This window comes from Schistocerca americana, chromosome 9, assembly GCF_021461395.2.
Source record: "Schistocerca americana isolate TAMUIC-IGC-003095 chromosome 9, iqSchAmer2.1, whole genome shotgun sequence".
Taxonomy (NCBI): domain Eukaryota; kingdom Metazoa; phylum Arthropoda; class Insecta; order Orthoptera; family Acrididae; genus Schistocerca; species Schistocerca americana.
In genome coordinates, this window is record NC_060127.1 from 66,184,519 (window position 1) to 66,206,218 (window position 21,700).

Genomic DNA, 21,700 nt, shown 5'->3' on the forward strand with positions numbered 1-21,700 from the left:
ATGTTCATGACAAAATTCACAAATTTATTGCTCTCCAGGAACGATCTCCCACTTAAATTATTCTCAGAACCAAGATCTGGCTTAAACTCAAAGTGGAAAGCTCTGAGATACTTAGTGAGTCATGGAACATACATTGGAATGGTAGATTAGAGGCCACAGGAGGGGAGTATTCATTGCAGTTGACAAAAATGTTATTTCCGTTAAAGTCAAAGTAGAGCGTGACAGTGAAGTTATCTGGTCGCTTATAACAGGTCTAGGTAAAACAAATTTAATTATTGATTGTTTTTACCGGCTCCCCAATTCTGCTATGACAGTTCTAGAGTCTTTCTTTGAAAGTTTATGGTCAGTAGGACATAAATATCCAGATCATGTATTGCTAATAGGATGTTACTTTAAGCTACCGAGTATAGACTGGGGTGCCTATGGATTCATTGTAGGGAGTACAGATAGACAATCATGTGAAGTACTTATGAACATATTTTCTCAAAACTGTCTTGAGCGGCTAGTACAGTGGCTCACATGCAATGGAATTACAAATGTTTCCTTAATTTTTTATGAATTTTTAAAATTTGAAAATTTTCATTTTTTTGTGAAATTTGGGTTTGTTATCTCTGGTAGGACAGAATATGTTGTTGTTGTGGTCTTCAGTCCTGAGACTGGTTTGATGGAGCTCTCCATGCCATTCTATCCTGTGCAAGCTTCTTCATCTCCCAGTACTTACTGCAACCTACATCCTTCTGAATCTGCTTAGTATATTCATCTCTTGGTCTCCCTCTACGATTTTTACTCTCCACACTGCCCTCCAGTACTAAATTTGTGATCCCCTGATGCCTCAGAACATGTCTTACCAACCGGTCCCTTCTTCTTGTCAAGTTGTGCCACAAATTTCTCTTCTCCCCAATTCTATTCAATACCTCCTCATTATTTATGTGATCTACCCATCTAATCTTCAGCATTAATCTGTAGCACCACATTTCGAAAGCTCCTATTCTATTCCTGTCCAAACTATTTATCGTCCATGTTTCACTTCCATACATGGCTACACTCCATACAAATACTTTCAGAAATGACTTCCTGACTCTTAAATCTATACTCGATGTTATCAAATTTCTCTTTTTCAGAAACGCTTTCCTTCCCATTGCCAGTCTACATTTTATATCCTCTCTACTTCGACCACCATCAGTTATTTTGCTGAATATAAAAATGATTTTTGCACAGTTTGTACACCTATATGGTTGCAACGTACTGTAAAAATATCTGACTGTGAACAAAGATATGAATTTTTGAAAATCAGGAGAGAATTTAATTCACATTACTCTACAACTGATCTTATGGCTGTTGCCTAGTCATGTGTGATATTGGGGGAATATAATCAATTATTATTGAAGTAAGGTACTGAATTATATACAAAAAGTGGAAACGTCACTGAATTTAACATTTATATTATTTTGACATAATTAAAATAAATATTTTCAATTAACATCCTTCAAGATGTGACTGTTCCTAAACCTGGTGGTGAACGTTAAGAACACTTATTTCTTCAGACAGCTTCTGTGGTAAATTCAAGCACTGAAATTTTCCTAAACACACTTTTCATTGGTATCCAAACTTCACCACTAGTCAGTTTCTTGAATGATGTTCCTGGGCCAGCAGCTTGGTAAAAATGCACAAAAACATCATTGTTTTTCAAACTTATTCTTTCAACCTCTGCAGGCCACCACTGCCCATCATTCACACATGCCACTATGTCATTCATCGTTAAAGACAGAGATGTAATTTTACAGACGCAATGATCCTCATAAATTTCGGTTTCTGATGTTACATAGCATCGAACTAAGTTTTCTGCAATGCCAAGGAATTTGTGGAAGTGCCTTGTTCGTTTTATTACTATACAGTTTTCGAATGTGGTTTGAAGTGTTGTTTTCATATGCAGAAGCACTTTTTCGTTCTTGATCAGAAAATAGGTAATGGCTTTAATATTACCCTTGCAAAAGACATACATGTCCTGTACTGTGAGAATTTGGTATGTGGTTGGTATTTGTAGGTTGGCTTTACTTACTTTGTACCTCCTACTCCATCACATACATTTTTAACATGGCAAGATGCAACAAATTGCCGTTCAGCCTCCAACCCAAAGTCTACTTTGTGTTTGCACAGATTTGAAAAATTCTTTTTGTTCTTATACTGACTGAAAAGTATATCAGCTTCTCAACCTTGGGAAAACGTACTTTTGAAACACATGTACAGCCAAAGTGTTGTGCTTCAGGTAGTTGCTTAGAATGCAAATTGAAGAACTGCAAACTTTATCTTTCTCATTTTTAAAGTAGACAATAAATGGAAGCACTATTGCCTGGTCATTGACCCAGTGGTACCCTCGTTTTGCATCCTGAATCGCAAATGTTAAGTTTTCTGCAAAATCAGCTAGGACTCTGCGTCCAGTTTCATCAAGCTGTGCTTTTTTGTCCTTCAAAAACTTAACTTTGGACTTTAGAAACGTAGTAGTGATGTTTGAGTTTTTGTAAGTTATCAATCAGAGATTCCAAGTACTCCTCCTGAGATTTAACCATTGTTATCTTTTTTGTCCTGTCAGTTGTGACCACTGTTTGAAGGTAATACTGTCTGGCGTTTCCTCATCATATTCGTGATTCAATTCAATAATGGTTTCCTTACCAGGACATTTATTACACAAACTCATCATGCAGTCATAACTGTTAGTGTCACAGACCATTAAATCTAGTACTCTTTGTCGTTAAGATCACTGAGTTTTGCACCCGCAATCAGTTTGACATTTTGATGATATAAACAAACACATACGGAGTGTGTCCTGGAGGATCCAGCCAAAATACACCACTTAGGGCAGAGATCACAAAAGTTTGCATTCAAGATGAGAATTTTTGAAAGTTACATAAAGTTCAGTTAAATTTGGCAGCACTAGTCGTTTCTGCTTTGTTACTTTAACTCCATTTATAACAACTCATTTTGCTATCTTTGCAACCTGGGGACATTCTACTGTTTTCATCATCTTCAAAAACTGCTGGATCTTTTCAATTGTTTCTTCATTTATACCTACTACTTCCTTCTTTCCTAAAACTGGAAGAATGCCTTGCTCTTTCACTAATTTTCAGATTAGTTTAACCAAACGATGAGAAACGTTGAATTCATGAATTATTTTTTCTCTTGACCATGAGTCGGGGAGCAAACTTAACATCCTAACTTTTTTCTCTTTAGATGTCACTGAACATTTAATTTTTAATTTGTCTATTAAGCTCAAATATTCAGTGTCAGATGATGCTGGTGGTAGGTTTTCTTCTTCTTTAGAAATAATGTTGGTATCTGTATTATTAAAGTATGATTCCAAGTCTTATCGAATTTTGTCTGACTGAAATTTTTTGTACCTTATTTTCAGTAACTGCATTTTTTTATTTATTTATTTATTTATATTTTTCCAACAGCTTCCTCATTAGGAATATAAATGTAATTAACAAGGTTATGTGATTCTGGTTCTGGAGTCACAATAAATATTTTTGAGTAACAATTTGGGCAGAGGGAATTTCCAGGAATTACATTACGTTTCACTTGGAAAGCTGTTTCACTCTCACATAACAAGGACAGATGTTCAAATTTAATTCCCTCAAACCTTTAGTAATAGGCTTTTTATGAGTGGATGACAGCACTTTCTTCCAAAAATGTGGATGTACTTCAGAATATATTTCTTCTCATGATACTCGCACACTGATGTTACAGAAGAACTTGCTGTAAATTTAAACAAAGTTTGTCTAACTTCATCAAAGTCATTGACATTTTTCAAGTTTTTTGAAACTGAACCATAAACTGTTGTGTGTCACACTTCACTTGCTATCTGTACAACAGAGCACTGGTCATCCATGTTATTGCTCTCAAGTTAATCTCTCAAAATTAATTGTAAATTATACACAGAACAAAGCAAATAACACACACTACACTCTCGATGAAGTATGTAGATTCACTCTAACAGAGGTTTCGGAACAGACTGACTACAACAGTGCCACACCCAGCAATAATGTACTTCTGTATTGACAATAAACCTAAACGTAAATGGGCATTTTTATTACCATAGAACAAAAGTGAAAGTTCCTGTTGTTTAATCATCATCATCATCATCATTTAAGACTGATTGTGCCTTTCAGCGTTCAGTCTGGAGCATAGCCCCCCTTATAAAATTCCTCCATGGTCCCCTATTCAGTGCTAACATTGGTGCCGCTTCTGATGTTAAACCTATTACTTCAAAATCATTCTTAACCGAATCCAGGTACCTTCTCCTTGGTCTGCCCCGACTCCTCCTACCCTCTACTGCTGAACCCATGAGTCTCTTGGGTAACCTTGCTTCTCCCATGTGTGTAACATGACCCCACCATCTAAGCCTGTTCGCCCTGACTGCTACATCTATAGAGTTCATTCCCAGTTTTTCTTTGATATCCTCATTGTGGACACCCTCCTGCCATTGTTCCCATCTACTAGTACCTGCAATCATCCTAGCTACTTTCATATCCGTAACCTCAACCTTATTGATAAAGTAACCTGAATCCACCCAGCTTTCGCTCCCATACATCAAAGTTGGCCAAAAGATTGAACAGTGCACAGATAACTTAGTCTTGGTACTGACTCCCTTCTTGCAGAAGAGAGTAGATCGTAGCTGAGCGCTCACTGCATTAGCTTTGCTACACCTCGCTTCCAGTTCTTTCACTATGTTGCCATCCTGTGAGAATATGCATCCTAAGTACTTGAAACCATCCACCTGTTCTAACTTTGTTCCTCCTATTTGGCACTCAATCCGTTTATATCTCTTTCCCACTGACATTACTTTCGTTTTGGAGATGCTAATCTTCATACCATAGTCCTTACATTTCTGATCTAGCTCTGAAATATTACTTTGCAAACTTTCAATCGAATCTGCCATCACAACTAAGTCATCCGCATATGCAAGACTGCTTATTTTGTGTTCACATATCATAATCTCACCCAGCCAGTCTATTGTTTTCAACATATGATCCATAAATAATATGAACAACAGTGGAGACAGGTTGCAGCCTTGTCTTACCCCTGAAACTACTCTGAACCATGAACTCAATTTACCGTCAACTCTAACTGCTGCCTGACTATCCATGTAAAGACCTTTAATTGCTTGCAAAAGTTTGCGTCCTATTCCATAATCTCGTAGAACAGACAATAACTTCCTCCTAGGAACCCGGTCATATGCCTTTTCTAGATCTGTAAAGTATAGATACAATTCCCTGTTCCACTCATAACACTTCTCCATTATTTGCCGTAAGCTAAAGATCTGGTCCTGACAACCTCTAAGAGGCCTAAACCCACACTGATTTTCATCCAGTTGGTCCTCAACTAATACTCGCACTTTCCTTTCAACAATACCTGAGAAGATTTTACCCACAACGCTGATTAAAGAGATACCTCTGTAGTTGTTACAATCTTTTCTGTTTCCATGTTTAAAGATTGGTGTGATTACTGCTTTTGTCCAGTCTGATGGAACCTGTCCCGACTCCCAGGCCATTTCAATTATCCTGTGTAGCCATTCAAGACCTGACATTCCCCTGTATTTGATGAGTTCTGACTTAATTTCATCCACCCCAGCTGCTTTATTGCACTGCAATCTATTGACCATTTTCTCCACTTCCTCAAATGTGATCCTATTTCCATCATCATTCCTACCCCGTTGTACATCGAAATCTGAAACATTACTGATCGTATTTTCACCTACATTGAGCAACTCTTCAAAATATTCCCTCCATCTGCCCAAGGCATCCACAGGATTCACCAGCAGTTTTCCTGACCTGTCGAAAATACTTGTCATTTCCTTTTTTCCTCCCTTTCGAAAACTGCTAATTACGCTCCAGAATGGTTTTCCAGCAGCTTGACCCATAGTCTCCAACCTGTTTCCAAAGTCTTCCCAAGATTTCTTCTTGGATGCTGCAATTATCTGTTTGGCTTTGTTTCTTTCTTCAACATAACTTTCTCTGTCTACCTGAGTTCTAGTATGTAGCCATTTTTGATACGCCTTCTTTTTCCTTTTACAGGCTGCCTTGACGGTGTCATTCCACCAAGCTGTTTGCTTCATCCTACTTTTACACACTACTGTTCCAAGACATTCTTTAGCCACTTCTAGTACTGTGTCCCTGTACCTTGTCCATTCCTTTTCCAATGACTGTAATTGACTACATTCAACTGACTGGTACCTTTCTGAGATCGCTGTTATGTACTTGTGCCTGATTTCCTTATCCTGAAGTTTCTCCACTCGTATCCTCCTACATATGGACCTGACCTCCTGCACTTTCGGCCTCACAATCCCAATTTCACTGCAGATTAAATAATGATCAGTGTCATCAAAGAACCCCCTGAATACACGTGTGTCCCTCACAGCCTTCCTGAATTCCTGATCTGTTATTATATAGTCAATAACAGATCTGGTTCCCCTGCCTTCCCAAGTATACCGGTGAATGATTAAAAAAGGAGTTTGTGATTACTAAGCCAATATTAAAAATAAACTAAATGAATGTCACAATTAAATTTTATTACTATGAAACAATAAACCATTTAAAGAGGCAACAGCCATAAGATCCAGAATGAGATTTTCACTCTGCAGCGGAGTGTGCGCTGATATGGAACTTCCTGGAAGATTAAAACTGTGTGGCCGACCGAGACTCGAACTTGGGACCTTTGCCTTTGCCTGGGGCTGTGGCTAAGCCATGTCTCCGCAGTATCCTTTCTTTCAGGAGTGCTAGTTCTGCAAGGTTCGCAGGAGAGCTTCTGTAAAGTTTGGAAGGTAGGAGACGAGGTACTGGCAGAAGTAAAGCTGTGAGTACCGGGCGTGAGTCGTGCTTCGGTAGCTCAGATGGTAGAGCACTTGCCCGCGAAAGGCAAAGGTCCCGAGTTCGAGTCTCTGTCGGGCACACAGTTTTAATCTGCCAGGAAGTTTCAGCCATAAGATCGGTTGTAGAGCAATGTGAATTATTTCCTCATTTTAAAAAAATTGTCTTCTCGTTCACAGTCAGATATCAGTGTTGAATTTTTTACAGTACATTGCTCTCATGGTGTACAAACTGTGCAAAAGTAATATTTTTGTATTCTGTCCCACCTGAGATAACTAACCCCAAACTTTACAAAAAATGAAAATTTTCGAATTTCAAAATTTCATAAAAAATTAAGGAAACATTTGTAAGTGTTCTTGCTCTATATGAGGCTAGTAGTGTATGATATCTGACTATAGGAAAAAATAGACTCTCATAAATCACTCCTTGTTTGTTGTTTTTGGGCTTAAATGTGGATTTTTGAAAATTTGTACACCAAACTTAAGATGTCATTTTGACTGGCTATTTTTGAATTTAGGGTATTTTGCGTAATAGACAATGTTGTTGAGGACACTTTTCTAAAAACAATCCTGTCAATTGCAATGCTGTAACTTAACCGAGTGCAGAGATATTCAAAATTTCGCTAATGTCTCCAGACTTAAAAATCATCGCGTGCCTACAGATAAAAATGGCCGCCATCGTGTAAAGTTGCAAGATAAATTATTTTAAAAAACTCTTTTGAACTTCTCAAATATAATGCAATCACATATAAAAAAATTAAAATATTTAAAAATGGTCAAACAACCATCACTGGACCACTTCATATGGATTGACCTGTCTGTATGGAAGCGGGATTAATGATCATGATGTCATTATAGCACATGTGGTTATGAAAGTTAATAAATCAGTCAAGAAGGATAAGAGAATGTTTTTGCTAGAAAGATAAGCAGTTGTTAGCACCTCACTTAGTTCCAGTAAGATGGATATAGTGGAATTAATGGGCAAAGTTTAAGGAAATTGTAAATTGTAGTATAGAGAATTATGTGCCTAGTAACTGAATTATGGATGGGAGAGACCCACCATGGTTCAATAGATTCAGAAACTGTCGAGAAAGCTGAGGCTGTTGCACTCAGGGTTCCACAGGGAATGTGTAAATGACAACAAGTAAAGGTTAGTAGAGAATCATGCGGTTGTGGAAATAGCATTGTGCAAAGCACACAACTATTACCACTGTCATACCTTAGCAACAGATCTGGCAGAGAACTTGAGAAAATGCTGGTCCTATGTAAAATCGAGAAGTGGGTCTAAGGCTTCCATTCAGGCTCATTTCATTTAAAATTGCCCAAAATAAAGAAATCTCTTTGCCATCATGTCACAGATATTTGTGAAAATATGGTGTAAGAAAGTACGTAAATAGAAAGTGATAAAATAATTTTTTCCAAGTTTTTTAGATCAAAACTGTAGTCTGGGGATCTTTTTGAAATGTCTAGCATTTTTCTCCATCTGGCATCAGTACAAAAGGTACGTTTTTTAACTACTATAACTCCCTTATTTATAAATCAATTTTATTCAATTTGGCGTCATTAGAAAGATAAAAGGACCAACTATATCACTAAACTATAAAAATGCTGCAACTGTGCATATAAAAATGTGAAAATCTGTAATTAAAGTAATTTTTCAATTTTTTTCCCCAAATTTCATGAATTTTTTTTGTCAAAATCGCAAGTTTCGCCATATTAAATTTTGTCTCAAAGAATTCGTATTATCATACATACCAACATTAAAAAAATCTGAAGAGTGTTTGTTCTGTTTAATAATTTAAAACAGAAAGAACATAAATAATAATATACATGTTTCATTTTTTACTCTTACCTAGTGGTCACAAATGATGGATCAGTTCTCATAAAACACATTCATAAAATTCTAAACAGCATTCATTGTTTCAAACAAGTTTTCAATGGACAATATCATGTCTGATTCAAAAGTATATAAACGACCAGTACTTGTGCTTGCACTAGGTGCAGGCAAAGTCATTAAATTGTTCTCATAAGGTATCCAGCAAACATCAGTGTGAAGTGGCCATGAATAGCTTGAGGAAGGACCGCTTGGACTCATGAACTTGACTTTTGCATCTCTGTGTTCTACACTTATCTTTATAATTTTTCCAAGCCACCATTGGTTATCGTAGATAGCTGCGACAAATGTTCCTTCTTTAATTGTGTGTTGTATTTTGAATTCCAAGAGGAACTTGAATGAATTTAGTAGATGATGAAACACACTTTATCAGCAACTTGTTTTCATTCAGTGGTTTGAAAAAATGATTCACTCTTGTCCCAGGAAGGGTAGAACCAGTCTCATATCGTGTTTGTAACATGTTTGTGAACTTTTATCTCCTCTGTTGTAACATAAAACGTTGCTATTCCTGGAACATAAGTTTTGGCAAATGTAAACAGATCTTTTGGATTTAAAATGTAACTGTCATATGGACGCTGTAAACTTGCTCTTGTTGCTAAACGTTTAATGTTACCACCAACTCCATCATGGGCATTTTTGCCATGACTAGTGGCAAAGAAAATTCCATTCTGCATTTACTCCATGATCTTGCTTGCAGTGATGGCACAAATTTAAAAAGTTCAAGTTTTTATGTTTTGCAGAACTGCCATCACTGATGTACATAACATGCTGGATGTGTGGTAACTGTTCTAATACATAAGTGAGAGCAGTTTTCTGGAAAACATAGAATGTGTTTGTATCATGCTGCAAACAGTCACATATACAACACAATGACATTGACTTAATGCAATCATCTGTTTTAAAGTACACCACAAAAGGATGAAGGGTGACTTGAATGTTCTGCCAGTGAAATCCTTGTTTAGTATCCTGGAGCAAACAGGTATAGTTCTCTGCAAAATCCACTATGATGATACATGTAGTATCAGGGAGTGTTTCTTTGCTTGATTTGAAGTAGTGACTCTGACATTTTGATACATAATGATATTGTGTTTTGAAGTTTTGCACAAGATACTCAACAAATTCATCGGTCGTCTTCATTGATGTCTCCAGTGTAGGTTGATCAGTTTGCATCCATAGTTTGAACACAACATTTTGACAATCTTGTAAGGACCCCAGCTCCATTAAAAAATTGCGCAGTTCATATTCGTCAGGACACCGAGAACAGTGATGCAGCATGCACTCTTCGTTTTCCAGATTGCACACAAGTTTCAGTAGAAGTTCTGTGTACGGTTCTTTCACATGCACAGCGTGCATTAACAGTTTTACGTTTTGGTGATATGTGCATACACGTACGTTATGCATTCCACAACTGTTTACAGTAACACATTCTTTTGGCCTAAGTTCACAAAATTTAGTAAAACCAATTTTATCTTCAGGGTATTTTTCTCCGAAAGCTAAGTATACATCTTTCAGATTATGTAAAATTAGTCTTTTTGTCTTATATACTCTTTTGCCATTTTCTGAAGGTACAGACAGACATTCTTTTTTTATTAGCAGAAATGCGACTTGTATCATCTTCACAGTAAAAATTCTGGGCACTTTTTCCACATCCTTACCTATTCTGTTTTCCACTTTATAACACCCTTTTGACAAAATACCATCTTCTTTAAGCAATACCCTCGATTTCTTTACCATGTATTTGGTAATGTTAAAAACATTTGAATTTTTTCTTTACTCCATTAAGCTGGTGCTAAGGGAAGTATTTGTAGATTTTCTTTAACAGAACTTGTGCTGAATTTCTCTTTAAGTTTTTGCATTAAAATATTAACAGTTTATACATTCAGCACTTGCCAGTTTCTTCAGACACATTTTTCGCTGGGACATGTAGCACTTCTGATGCTGTTTTCTGGAATTTTAAAGCTAACCGGAATGTATTCTGGACACCTTTCTTGTGCTGTCTTGGTAACCTTAAATGGTGAAATTTCAAGTAATTCATGACTTTCATTAAGTTTTTGAAGAGCTGTAGATGGATCTGGTGTATATTCTTGATCTTCAACTTCACATTCATCCACCTGTAGAAGGTTATCCCCCATAGAAGATAAAGTGTCCTTAAGGCATGTTATGCACAGCTTGGTACCTGGGAAAAGTCCAAAGGTTTTATATTTCCTTGTCATGGTTAAAGAAATAGGTTTCAAAGGTTTCTTAGCAGTCATTTTACCATGTTTCTTAAAAGGGTCATAGCAAATTTTTTGTCTGTCTTCAAATGTTCCCAGATAGAGCCTTTTGTGAGAAGAACAAACGCTCTCAATATTTTCACCGGTGCTTCTTAGCTTCAATAATTCAATATCAGCTTGATTCCTTTTCTTCTGACACACAACTGCTGACACAAAACCTAAAGAACATTTGTTTTCCATTGTGATTTGTAATCAACTTTGTTTGTTGCAGAAAAGAACAGGATGGTTTGAAACTTTTTCTTGTTCTCTAATTAGCCAGGAATGTACTATGAAGAATCTGTAAGGGGAAAATGAGAAAGAGTTAATGACCACTTTATTAAGTGATCTCTAGTATTCACATTATGGAACAACTTTGTATTACAGTCAGACCCCTCAATATGATATTCTAAAACCCCTCAAGTTGATAGTGTGACGTATTTTATGACAGTCAATCAGATGCTACTCTAGGAGCGTAGCAAGATTCATAATACATAAAAACTCCGATTATGGAATTGAATTATGTTTATTATAATTAGTTTTATTTATTTTATTTGAATTATTGTATATAAGAAATAAATTTTACATAAATAAAGAAAATATTTTTTGTTTAAATTCTGTGAAAATATGTAAAACACTTATAACCTTAAAAATGTAGTATTGATAATGTCTTAACAGCCTTTAAAATGAGATACCTAAAAATTAACTTTCAACTGTCAATAACAAAATCAATGAAAAAATAATTAATTATTTATTACTTGGTTATATATTGTTAAAATTGAGTAGATTAATGATTGATTTGATGGTAATATATATTTCAAGTATATAAATAATGTTTAATAAATAAATTAATATGCAAAGCTCGATATTTCTTTTTTTTTTTTTTTTTTTTAAATTTATAATTAATTTGATGATATCATGTAGTGAATAAATAATAATTTAAAGAGTGATAACTAATTATAAAAAACCTTCAAAATGGAGTTATAAATATGACTAAATTTTAATTTAATGTATTTTTAAGTGAATTATCATTGATCATAATATAATTTTGCATGAAACAAAATTATTTATTATTAATTAATAATACTTATATGAATATATCATTTCTAAGGATAATTGTTATAGAGAAAAACGTGAACAAAATGTTAAACGTGCTCTTTTCACTCATTATAATATTTGATAAATAAAATTCACTAAAACATCTGATAACAGGCCACAATTAAACAAAGCATGTACTGCAACAACCGTTTGTAGGTTATAATATGATTGGGTGGTCTTGTGTCGCTTCATAAAAATTATACAACATCTGAGGGCACTGTAATACGTTGAAAAAATGCAACTCATTGCGCTTTTGGAAGTTAAATTAAGTCTCCTTGGTTATACGTTACTGTGCAACTATGAATGGATTGGATGAATTCTTTCTTTATTTATTTTCAGTCTTTCCTTTTCACTATTTCATATTGAGAGGCTCTATCACCCGAACGTTATCATATTGAGGGGTTCAACTGTACTTTCAAATAAGTTACCAGACAGAATGGCTGCTTATGTAAGAAGCACAAAATCAAGAGAAAAAAGTCCTTCAGATATATAAAGTGCATAGACACACAAAAACATAACATACACGGCCTGTGTTGCATGCGACTGTTGCTGCTAGATTGAATTTTTAATTGTTGTTTCATCTATTGTTGATTAGCTATTTGAAGCAATTCATTATTAAAGCATCACAGAAAAAGTATAAGATCTAACAATAGAGGACAAATACCCTTCTGATTTTTTTTTTTTTTATGTTGAAAAATATGGCAGTTGGAATTATTTGAAACAAAAAATCAGATGGTGAAACTTGTGATTCCGCTGAAAAAAAAATTCCTGAAATTTGCAAAATAATTGGTGAGAAATTACATTAATTACAAATTTTCAAGCATTTGTTGCTTAGACACAGCACTTTAATAATTTTTATATTATAGCTCTATTCTTGTACTTTCCAATGACACCAAATTGAATAACATTGATTCATAAATAAAAAAGTTATAGTGGTTACAAACTTACAAGGCACTTTGTTTCTCAATGCCAGTTGGTAGAAGGGGCCCACATTTCAAAATCGTCTCCTAATTACAATTTTGGTCAAAAAATTCCAGAAAAATTATGTTAACCTTAACTCATTATGTACATTCTTACACAAAATTTTCAGAAAAACTGTGACATAAGGGCAACAGCCACTAGGTGATTTCACATAAAATTACCCTTCCCTTGTTGACCAATCTAGTGTGGCAGTTGAAGATAGCAAAATGAAAGCTAAAGTTTTAAATGACACATTCAAGAAATCGTTCATGCAGGAGAATTGTACAAATGTACCATTGTTTGACCATCAAATAGACTGCCCTATGTCCAACATAGTAATAAGCATCCCTGGCAGAGAGAAACGTCTGAAGGAGTTGAAAACAAATAAATCGCTATGTCTGGAAGGAATCCCAATTTTGTTTTTCAAAAGCGTGCTCCATGGCAATCCTGTGTATAGAAAAGGCAAAAAATGGACGTGCAATATCACAGACCAATCTCCCTAACATCAGTTTGCTGCAGAATCTTTGAACATATTGTCAGTTTGAATATAACAATGCTTTTTCATAAAAAAGCATTGTTTTAGTAAACATTGCTTGTGTGAAATTCAGCTTGCCCTTTTCTCACATGGTATACTGTGGACTATGGATGAAGGGCCAGAGGTAGATTCCGTACTTCTAGATTTGCGGAAAACGTTCGACACGGTGCCCTGTTGCAAGCTGTTAAAGAAGGTACAAGGATATGTAATAGGTTCACAGATACTTGAGTGGCTCGTAGACTTAAGTTATAGAATCCAGTATGTTGTCCACAAGAGTAAATGTTCATCAGAGACAATAGCATTGTCAGGAGTGCCCCAGGAAAGTATGATAGGTTCACTGTTATTCTTTATATGCATAAATGATTTGGCAGACATGGTGGGCAGCAATCTGCAGTTGTTTACTGATGACATTATGGTGTATGGTCGTCATCGAGTGACTGTAGTAGGATACAAGATGACTTGGACGAAATGGCAGCTAGTACTAAATATAAGTTAATGTGGATGAGTAGAAAAAACAAACCCATAATGTTCAGATGCAGTGTTAGTAGTGTTCTGCTTGGCACAGTAATGTTGTTTAAATATCTGGGCATAACATTGCAAGGCAATATGAAATGGAATGAGCATGTGAGAATTGTTGTGGGAAAGGCAAATGGTCAACTTCAATTTGTTGGGAGAATTCTAGGTAAGTTTGGTTCATCTGTAAAGGAGGCTGCATATAGGGCTCTAGTGCGACCTATTCTTGTCTTTTCAAAGTCAAGAAAAGAACTTGATGGCGTAAAGGAAGATATCGAAGCAATTCGGAGGCGCGCTGCTAGATTTGTTACTAGTAGGTTTGAACAATGTGTAGGTATTATGGATATACTTTGAGAACTCAAATGGGAATTCCTGGAGGGAGGGCGACATTCTTTTCGAGGAAAACAGTTGAGATAATTTAGAGAACCAGAATTTGAAACTGAATGATTGTTTCCTCCAACATACATTGCGCATAAGGACCATGGAAATAAGATACGAGAAATTTGGTCTCGTACAGAGGCGTATAGATTGTCATTTTGCCCTTATTCTGTTTGCAAGTGAAACAGGAAACAAAATGACAAATATTGGTATGTGGTACCCTCCATCACATGCCGTAAGGTGGATTGGAGAGTATCGTTGTAGATGTAAGTTGTGATGAAAAGGAAAAAAGAGCAAGGGAATAAGGGGAGGGGGGGGGGAGGAGAGAAAAAAGGGATGTTTGTTGAGAATATTATGCCTATTGCTATTAAAGTGTCCGTTGATTTCAATTTTTTTCCAAAATAACTACGTGGAGTCTTTTCGGTTCAACATGCAATACAGTGCTTCCTTTAGACATTTGTAGAAAATCATTGTTATTAATGTCATAATTAATGCTGATCCCTGCCAACTTCATTCCCATTAGTGGGCCTTCTTTTCTTGTGTGTTTCATAAACTAACCAAGCTTCATTTATGTTTGGAAAATGTAAAGATTGAGATTGTCATACATGTAGGTTTAATGAATGGTTACGCTAGCTCTGATGTAAAAAGTATTGAGGACTGGATATTCATTAAACTAAAACACTCTTTAATGTGCTCTGAGAAATCACCATGTTACGTTCCTCTGACTTATTGAGGCCCATTTTGTGAGCTGATAGCTAATGCCTTTGAGAAGGTTAACATGCACATTTGTTTACAGACACGTAGAAAACTGAAATCTACTTGATGTACTTTGATCAATGGTAAACAAAATACATTTTTAAAGTCAGTAGTCTATCAAATCGAATGTGAGTTATGTAGTAGCTTTTACCTAGGACAAACAGGGTGCGTTTTGTACCAGATTTGACGGACTTGGCAACAAAAATCCACAGCCACAGTTTGTCACTTTACTGAAAATACAGATGTGTTAGACTCTATTGACAATTATCTTCCTGTATTGTACATTTGAACCCAAAGGACTTGACCTATATGTTTTAGAAGAAATTGAAATTTACAGACAGTTTAATAGCAATAGTTGTAATATTCTCAGCAAACGGGTTCACTGTAACAGAAAGTGTAACTCTGACATTTTCCCCTTCTCCTCTTTTCTTCCTCTACCCTCTGACCCTTACTCATTTTCCCTTTTCATCATTCAATTTTTTCCACAATTTTGTGTGCTTATTGGTCATCTTTTGTTAAATGTGATAAATATATCACCCTTGGCCTTTTCTAAAATTCATTTCAACATGTGTATTATGGTAAATACCTATAAGTATGTGTATATAATGATGTTTATTTTCACCCCATGTGGGCCAGAGGATTTCGGAACATGCAACATATTAGCAGTAATATTACATACATATTACTTACCAGTGCTAATCTGTTTTGTAATTTGTGTATTATGGTTATATACTTTGAGGTATATTTGACAATGCTATTTAATGTGGTCCCTCCTTTCCTGTCCTCTCTTCCACTATTCCCTACTTTGTTCGACTGCTCACTTCCAGCAACAAACCCACTCCCTCATTCTCAATACTCTCCTCAGTTGCATGGATCTCCAGCTTCCTTACCCATCACCCCCCCCCCCCCCCCACCCCAATCATCGGCCATATGCTACCCAATTTGGCTGTTTTTATTTATTTTGGTAATCTTAGATCTGTATTACAATATTTTATACCTATACTGTTACCATTTTATTATTTTAATGTCCTATTATTCATGTTTCTGTACATCTGATGTATTTGCAGATGTCAGTTTTATTGCAATGGTTTTGTTGTGCTTTGTTTTCTGGTATTACCACAGCAAATTGTTAATGTTGGCTTCACATCATTTGATAGAAAATGAAACTATTGTCATGATTAGTGGTCGGTCAATGACCTACCTATCTCCTAGGATGTATAGTGCCACGTACTTGTATCATATGACCTTTATAACCTTTTTTTTATTATTATGTTGTTAAAGTAGCTCCGCAACAGTATTCCTTTGTGCACTGATGTACCACTTTTCATTTTGCCACTTTATGTAATTTATCATCATAGTATATATGACATGGCACCACCACATTTATGCTTCTGTCACCTAGCAGCCGTTTTGTCATCCTGTCCCGGTTTTGTGGGAACTCGCTTAGTAGTCTGTTATCTCATGTATGTGCGCAACAGGTAACACTCTTGTTCTTGTGCTACCTTTGCACTTGGGTAAGTGGGACTAGAATGTTTGCTTTTGCGTTTAATGTTGCTTAGTTATACCTAAAAAGTTATGTATTTTTGCATACTAATTTGTTTGTTATATTTCCACATTAGATTTATGAAGATTAATTCAGAAATGGGTCATGCATACTTCATGATCAGTAGTCATTCTTCACCTGCTGTACGACTTTTTTTTTTTTTTTTTTTTGCAACCAACTAACCTTAACTGCAGATCTAGGCATATTTATAATCCTGTGTTTCTAAATTTCAAATACATCTTGAACAAGATATCATTTCTATTAAATGAGAATGTAGTTAGGCCTATGAAAAATTATCAACATATAAGCTGTTGATTATAAGTATTCAGCAGGCAGCCAGTGCTGATTAGTGCACTGTGAGAATTTTTGAGATACTGAGAGAACACTGGGTGATCCCAATAAGAAGTGAATTGACAAAGACTGACAAGTGACAGCTAAAATTATTTTTGACTCATTTGATTACAGGAAATTTTCCTTATATAGTTGTGTTCCCCTGTCAAATACGAGCAACTATGGCAGTGCAATCACTGTTACCTCCTTGTTAAGTCCAAAAGATGTTAATCCTGTCAAGGTTTTCTGGAATATGTTGCTTCTAACATTGTTTTCATAGTGTATTAAATTGCCAACACTGTGTAATTTTCATGTTCATCAGCTGACACTAAGAAGTAAAGTTGTTTCAACTAGTGTACATTCTTGTGTGTTGATGTGCGTAGTATTTAGTTTCCCAACTCTTAGAAACCATGACATTCAGAGCATTAAGATGGTTGTTTGGGTGTTTTCCACAGAAATTAAATTTATTTGCTGGACATATGTTTTCTTTTGTACTCATGTGAATCTAGATATTTGTCATGTTTATGTAGCCATGTTTACAAACTCTGAATCTAGTTTGTCACTAAGTGTTTACTCTTAGTATCACAGTTACTAACCTGAGAATCTTGGTTGCACTTTGGGGTTAGGGACCTACAGTTACAACATCAAGTGCACTGGAATTCCTTCAGGAAGTTAATCTTTCATAAAGGGTGTAGATCAAGTATTATTGCTTGGCAGTTTGGGCACTCTGTGTACCTAGTCCGTAGAGCTTACGAATTTAACTTTAGAAATTGAAATTAAATGATCACTAGAGATAGTTAACAATTTAATTATCTGTGTGTATTAACATTGAATTTGTGTCTGAATTGTCATTTCTTCATTGTTACATTGGCAACTGATCTGTATAAAATGAACAGTTAGGTTCTTTATATTTCACAAGCAATTTTTAAAAAAATATGTTGACCAAGAAAATGGTTAGTCTTCTATAGAACATAAACAATTGAGCAAGTACTGCCAACCTTAAATACTAAAGTGGTGAGTAATATTTAGGGACATTCTAAAACTTGTTCTCTCTAATTTTATATCTTCCATCCACGAATTATTATTATTATTATGCTAAAGAAGTGCACTGGGATTATGCTACCTTCAGTTTCAAGCTTGGGTAGTGACTCTGGCCAGAATCATATGCAGACTGTTTTTGTTTAAGCTGTTCATTGTAATAAAAAAAAAACTTTAAAATTAGATTTAACTGTAAAAAATCATGTATTGGCTTATTTGTTATTCCATTGACATTGTTATGCCCTTGGTGTTAACTGTAATATGTATTACTATATAAAAGTTGTAATGCATACATTCTCTTTGCAATCTATTCCTGAATAGAAATAGGAAGTTCAGGAGAGGGGGGTTGATAGTGTTCTTTGCACATTATTCACAAATATAAATCAAAGGAGATGACAGTGGTATGTCAAGTACTCGAAATGGTAAAGTAGCATTTGAAATGCGGCATCCTGTATTCTATTTCAAGGCAACTCTAAAATGCTGTAATGCTACCTCCATAGTGCCCACACCCTCCAAATTAGATTTTTATCATCAGCCCCTTCGTGATCTGTGCTTCTTGCTATCACTATTAATGATGTGCTTTTATATGAATTAGGATAGACTACTACTCAATGCATAGAGACCACATTGAGTACAGAGGGGCACATTAAACATGTTGGACAAATTCCTTTGTCGGCTTTATAAATACTGTTCTGTTCTCTCTCTCTCTCTCTCTCTCTCTCTCCCCCCCCCCCCCTCTACCCCCCCCCCCCTCCCTCCACACACACACACACACACACACACACACATGACCATTGTCCTCTGGTTGCTAAGTGGCTTGTCTACACTAGGTACTGTTATTTGACTGGCTTAAAGTATTATTTAAAAGACTTCATTCCTCCATTTTTATGGACATTTTAAGTTGTAAATAGAACTGCAGAACATTATGGTTATAATTCACAAACTGAATCTAAAGTTTTGTGTTGGTAACTGTTTTATCGGAATTGTTCTTGATACCTCACTGTTATACAGAAAAATAAACCGTGAAATCATGGATTTTATGTGCTGTAATGAATGTACGCCCAGTGACTGATGGAGTTTTCTTCTATCAAGATAGTTCTGATGTTTATGAAAAATATTCTGGGTAGATATTCAAAGTGTCAAACTCATGACCATTACAAGATTTTTATGTTAATTTGTGATGAATGTGACGAATTGGTGAAGCAAGAAGTTAGTGGTAGCAAATATGGTGCTTTAAATCTAAGACAAATTAGAACAATTTGAATTTGTTTGTTTGGAAGGTAAACACTGGAAGAAATGAAATGACTTTCCAAAATAGAACTTTAATGAGCTGTTCCACTTTAAAAATTTGCGTGTATATATTTTCAGAGCTCTGTTTAAAGCTGTTACGGATTGTCTGAAGTGGCCTGTGAAAGAAGCACTTTATATTTAAAATAAGATTCATATGGAAAGACTGCTTTTATTGTATAGTCACATCTTACAGAAGTGTGTTACTCGTAACAGCTTATCATTTGTATTTCTAATTTGAAGTATTAAGGCAGTAGAATTTTACGCATATTTGTACAATTTAAAAATTATAGCCGTATCGTGGTTTTTCAGTAATTTTTTAATGTAACGAAATTATGTAAATTCCTTGCTGTCTTACTGGATCAGGTAATAATTAGAGCATTTTCTGTAGGTATCGTGACAAGACTTTTTGATGTGGCTAAAAATGTATATAATAACTGTAATAATTGTAGAATTTCGGACATTTATACAGCAAAAGTTTTCCAATTTCATTAGCAGGTAACACCAGACTGACAGTTGCGAAGTGTTTCTGTGGTTAGGAGGCACTTGTGATCCAGAGAATCTGCATTTAGTAGGAAAGGTAACTATGAAACAATGATTAAAGAGAATTGAAAGGCAGATTATTATAGCGCCCTTTCTTTTCAAGTGTGTATTTTATCAGTCATCACTCCATAAATTTCATTGTCAGTTGCAGCAGAAGATCGGACTTGGGGCCAGCCTGTAAGATCGACTTCTAATAAGGAGCAACACCGGCATTTGTCAGGTAAAGTAATTATGAAGCTTCCTCATTACTCAGCAACTAATAACAACTTTTTAAGAAAAATGGAGGAGAACGTAGTTGGAGTTCTGTGTTGAACTGTGTATTTTCCACATCTGGCAGGTGATCTGATTCTTAGTTTGGTGGGAGGTGGTGGTTTGTTGTTAGATTGTGGTAAATTCTGCTCAAACTACTTCAGGGAGATGGGTGCTTTACTTATGGATGTGCTGAAAACTAGTTTGGTGAACATTCAGTAGAATTTTCATAGTGTGTTGACTATGTTAACTGTGGTCTACCTATTGTATGTGGCTGGTTACATTTTGTTGGTTAAAGCAGTTTTTCATGCTTAGAACGAGCTATAGCAGATATTTTTTTCCCCACTTTTTAGTATGAAAAATATTGCAAAGTTTAGGAGGCTCTAAATGCAAAGATCAGAGATTAGGTCTGATTGTTACTGTTGTTAGTATTAAGCGGAATACATTTAAAAAATATATAACCAGCAATTTCATGAAAAATTATGCAGCTCAGCTCAGCTCAGCTGACAGTCACACAAAACCGATGAACATAAATAACTACTCCTTGTTACCTTATAACATAGGCTGGGAGTGACTTGTGGCTACCAAAAGTAAGATTTGCCCTCCTCCTCCCCCTCTCCCCCTTGAAATCTTTGTTGTGGTGACAGACTGATCTGTAGTGCAGCCCGAGGTGTAGGTTAGGTTGGTAGGTGACATGTTTGGTTGTGAGCAAGTGAAGCCAACAAACATGGAAACGGAAAATCTGTTTGTGGTAACAAATTGACTGGTAGCAAATCCTAATATTTGTCAGCACCATATTGAAAAATGCAAGGGGGGTTCCAACATGCAACTTTCTCCCTGCAACCACTTCCCATTCTTTCCCTGTTTTTCCCACTCTTCTACCTGATGATGCTAAGCTTTATTTATTTTTGTTGATTTTATGTGACTGTTGGTTGTACTGAGCCAAGGTAAATGCTAGCCAGCATGTGCGTGTATTTTTCACTTTTCTGTATGAAATTTTCCTAATAATTAAGGGTGATAGCATGTCAAAGGTACCAACATTAAAAAGTGTCCCTGCTCAACTGTCTCCAAATGCAATGAAATTTGGTGTGAAGGTTCTATATGGTCTTTGATGTTCATGTACCAAATTTAATTTTAATTTGTGCAGTGATTGAATTTTTAGGGTCTTTTAAAGAGAGGCTATTCACCTACTCATCACGTACGAAGGTGCAAATGTGCCTAGTTTGGTGGTTTTTTTTCAAAGAGTTATAGCAAACATTTGGTAATTTGCTTTGATATACAGGGTGATTCAAAAAGAATACCACAACTTTAAAAATGTGTATTTAATGAAAGATGGAAAATCTCATATAAGATGTGAAACAAATACTAACAAAGAGATAGAGGGGCTGGCCAGTACTTACCTCAGCTCAGTACAGCCGATAGATACACATAAAACAGAACTGAAAATTTACATTCCTAGCTTTCG

General features: G+C 35.6%; 1 protein-coding gene across 13 annotated transcripts in view; it reads left to right on the forward strand.

Moving 5' to 3' along the window:
• The window catches only part of LOC124551171 (YLP motif-containing protein 1-like), a 383,298-nt gene that overhangs the window by 5,814 nt on the left and 355,784 nt on the right, over nucleotides 1-21,700 (forward strand). For 11 of the 13 annotated variants that reach the window (XR_006967786.1, XR_006967785.1, XR_006967783.1 and 8 more), the window contains exons 2-3: nucleotides 19,939-20,023; nucleotides 20,132-20,206. The gene's annotated coding sequence lies outside the window, so the exon portion shown is untranslated. The remainder of the gene's footprint in view (nucleotides 1-19,938; nucleotides 20,024-20,131; nucleotides 20,207-21,700) is intronic. The other 2 variants (XM_047126158.1, XM_047126157.1) reach the window with 1 other exon arrangement.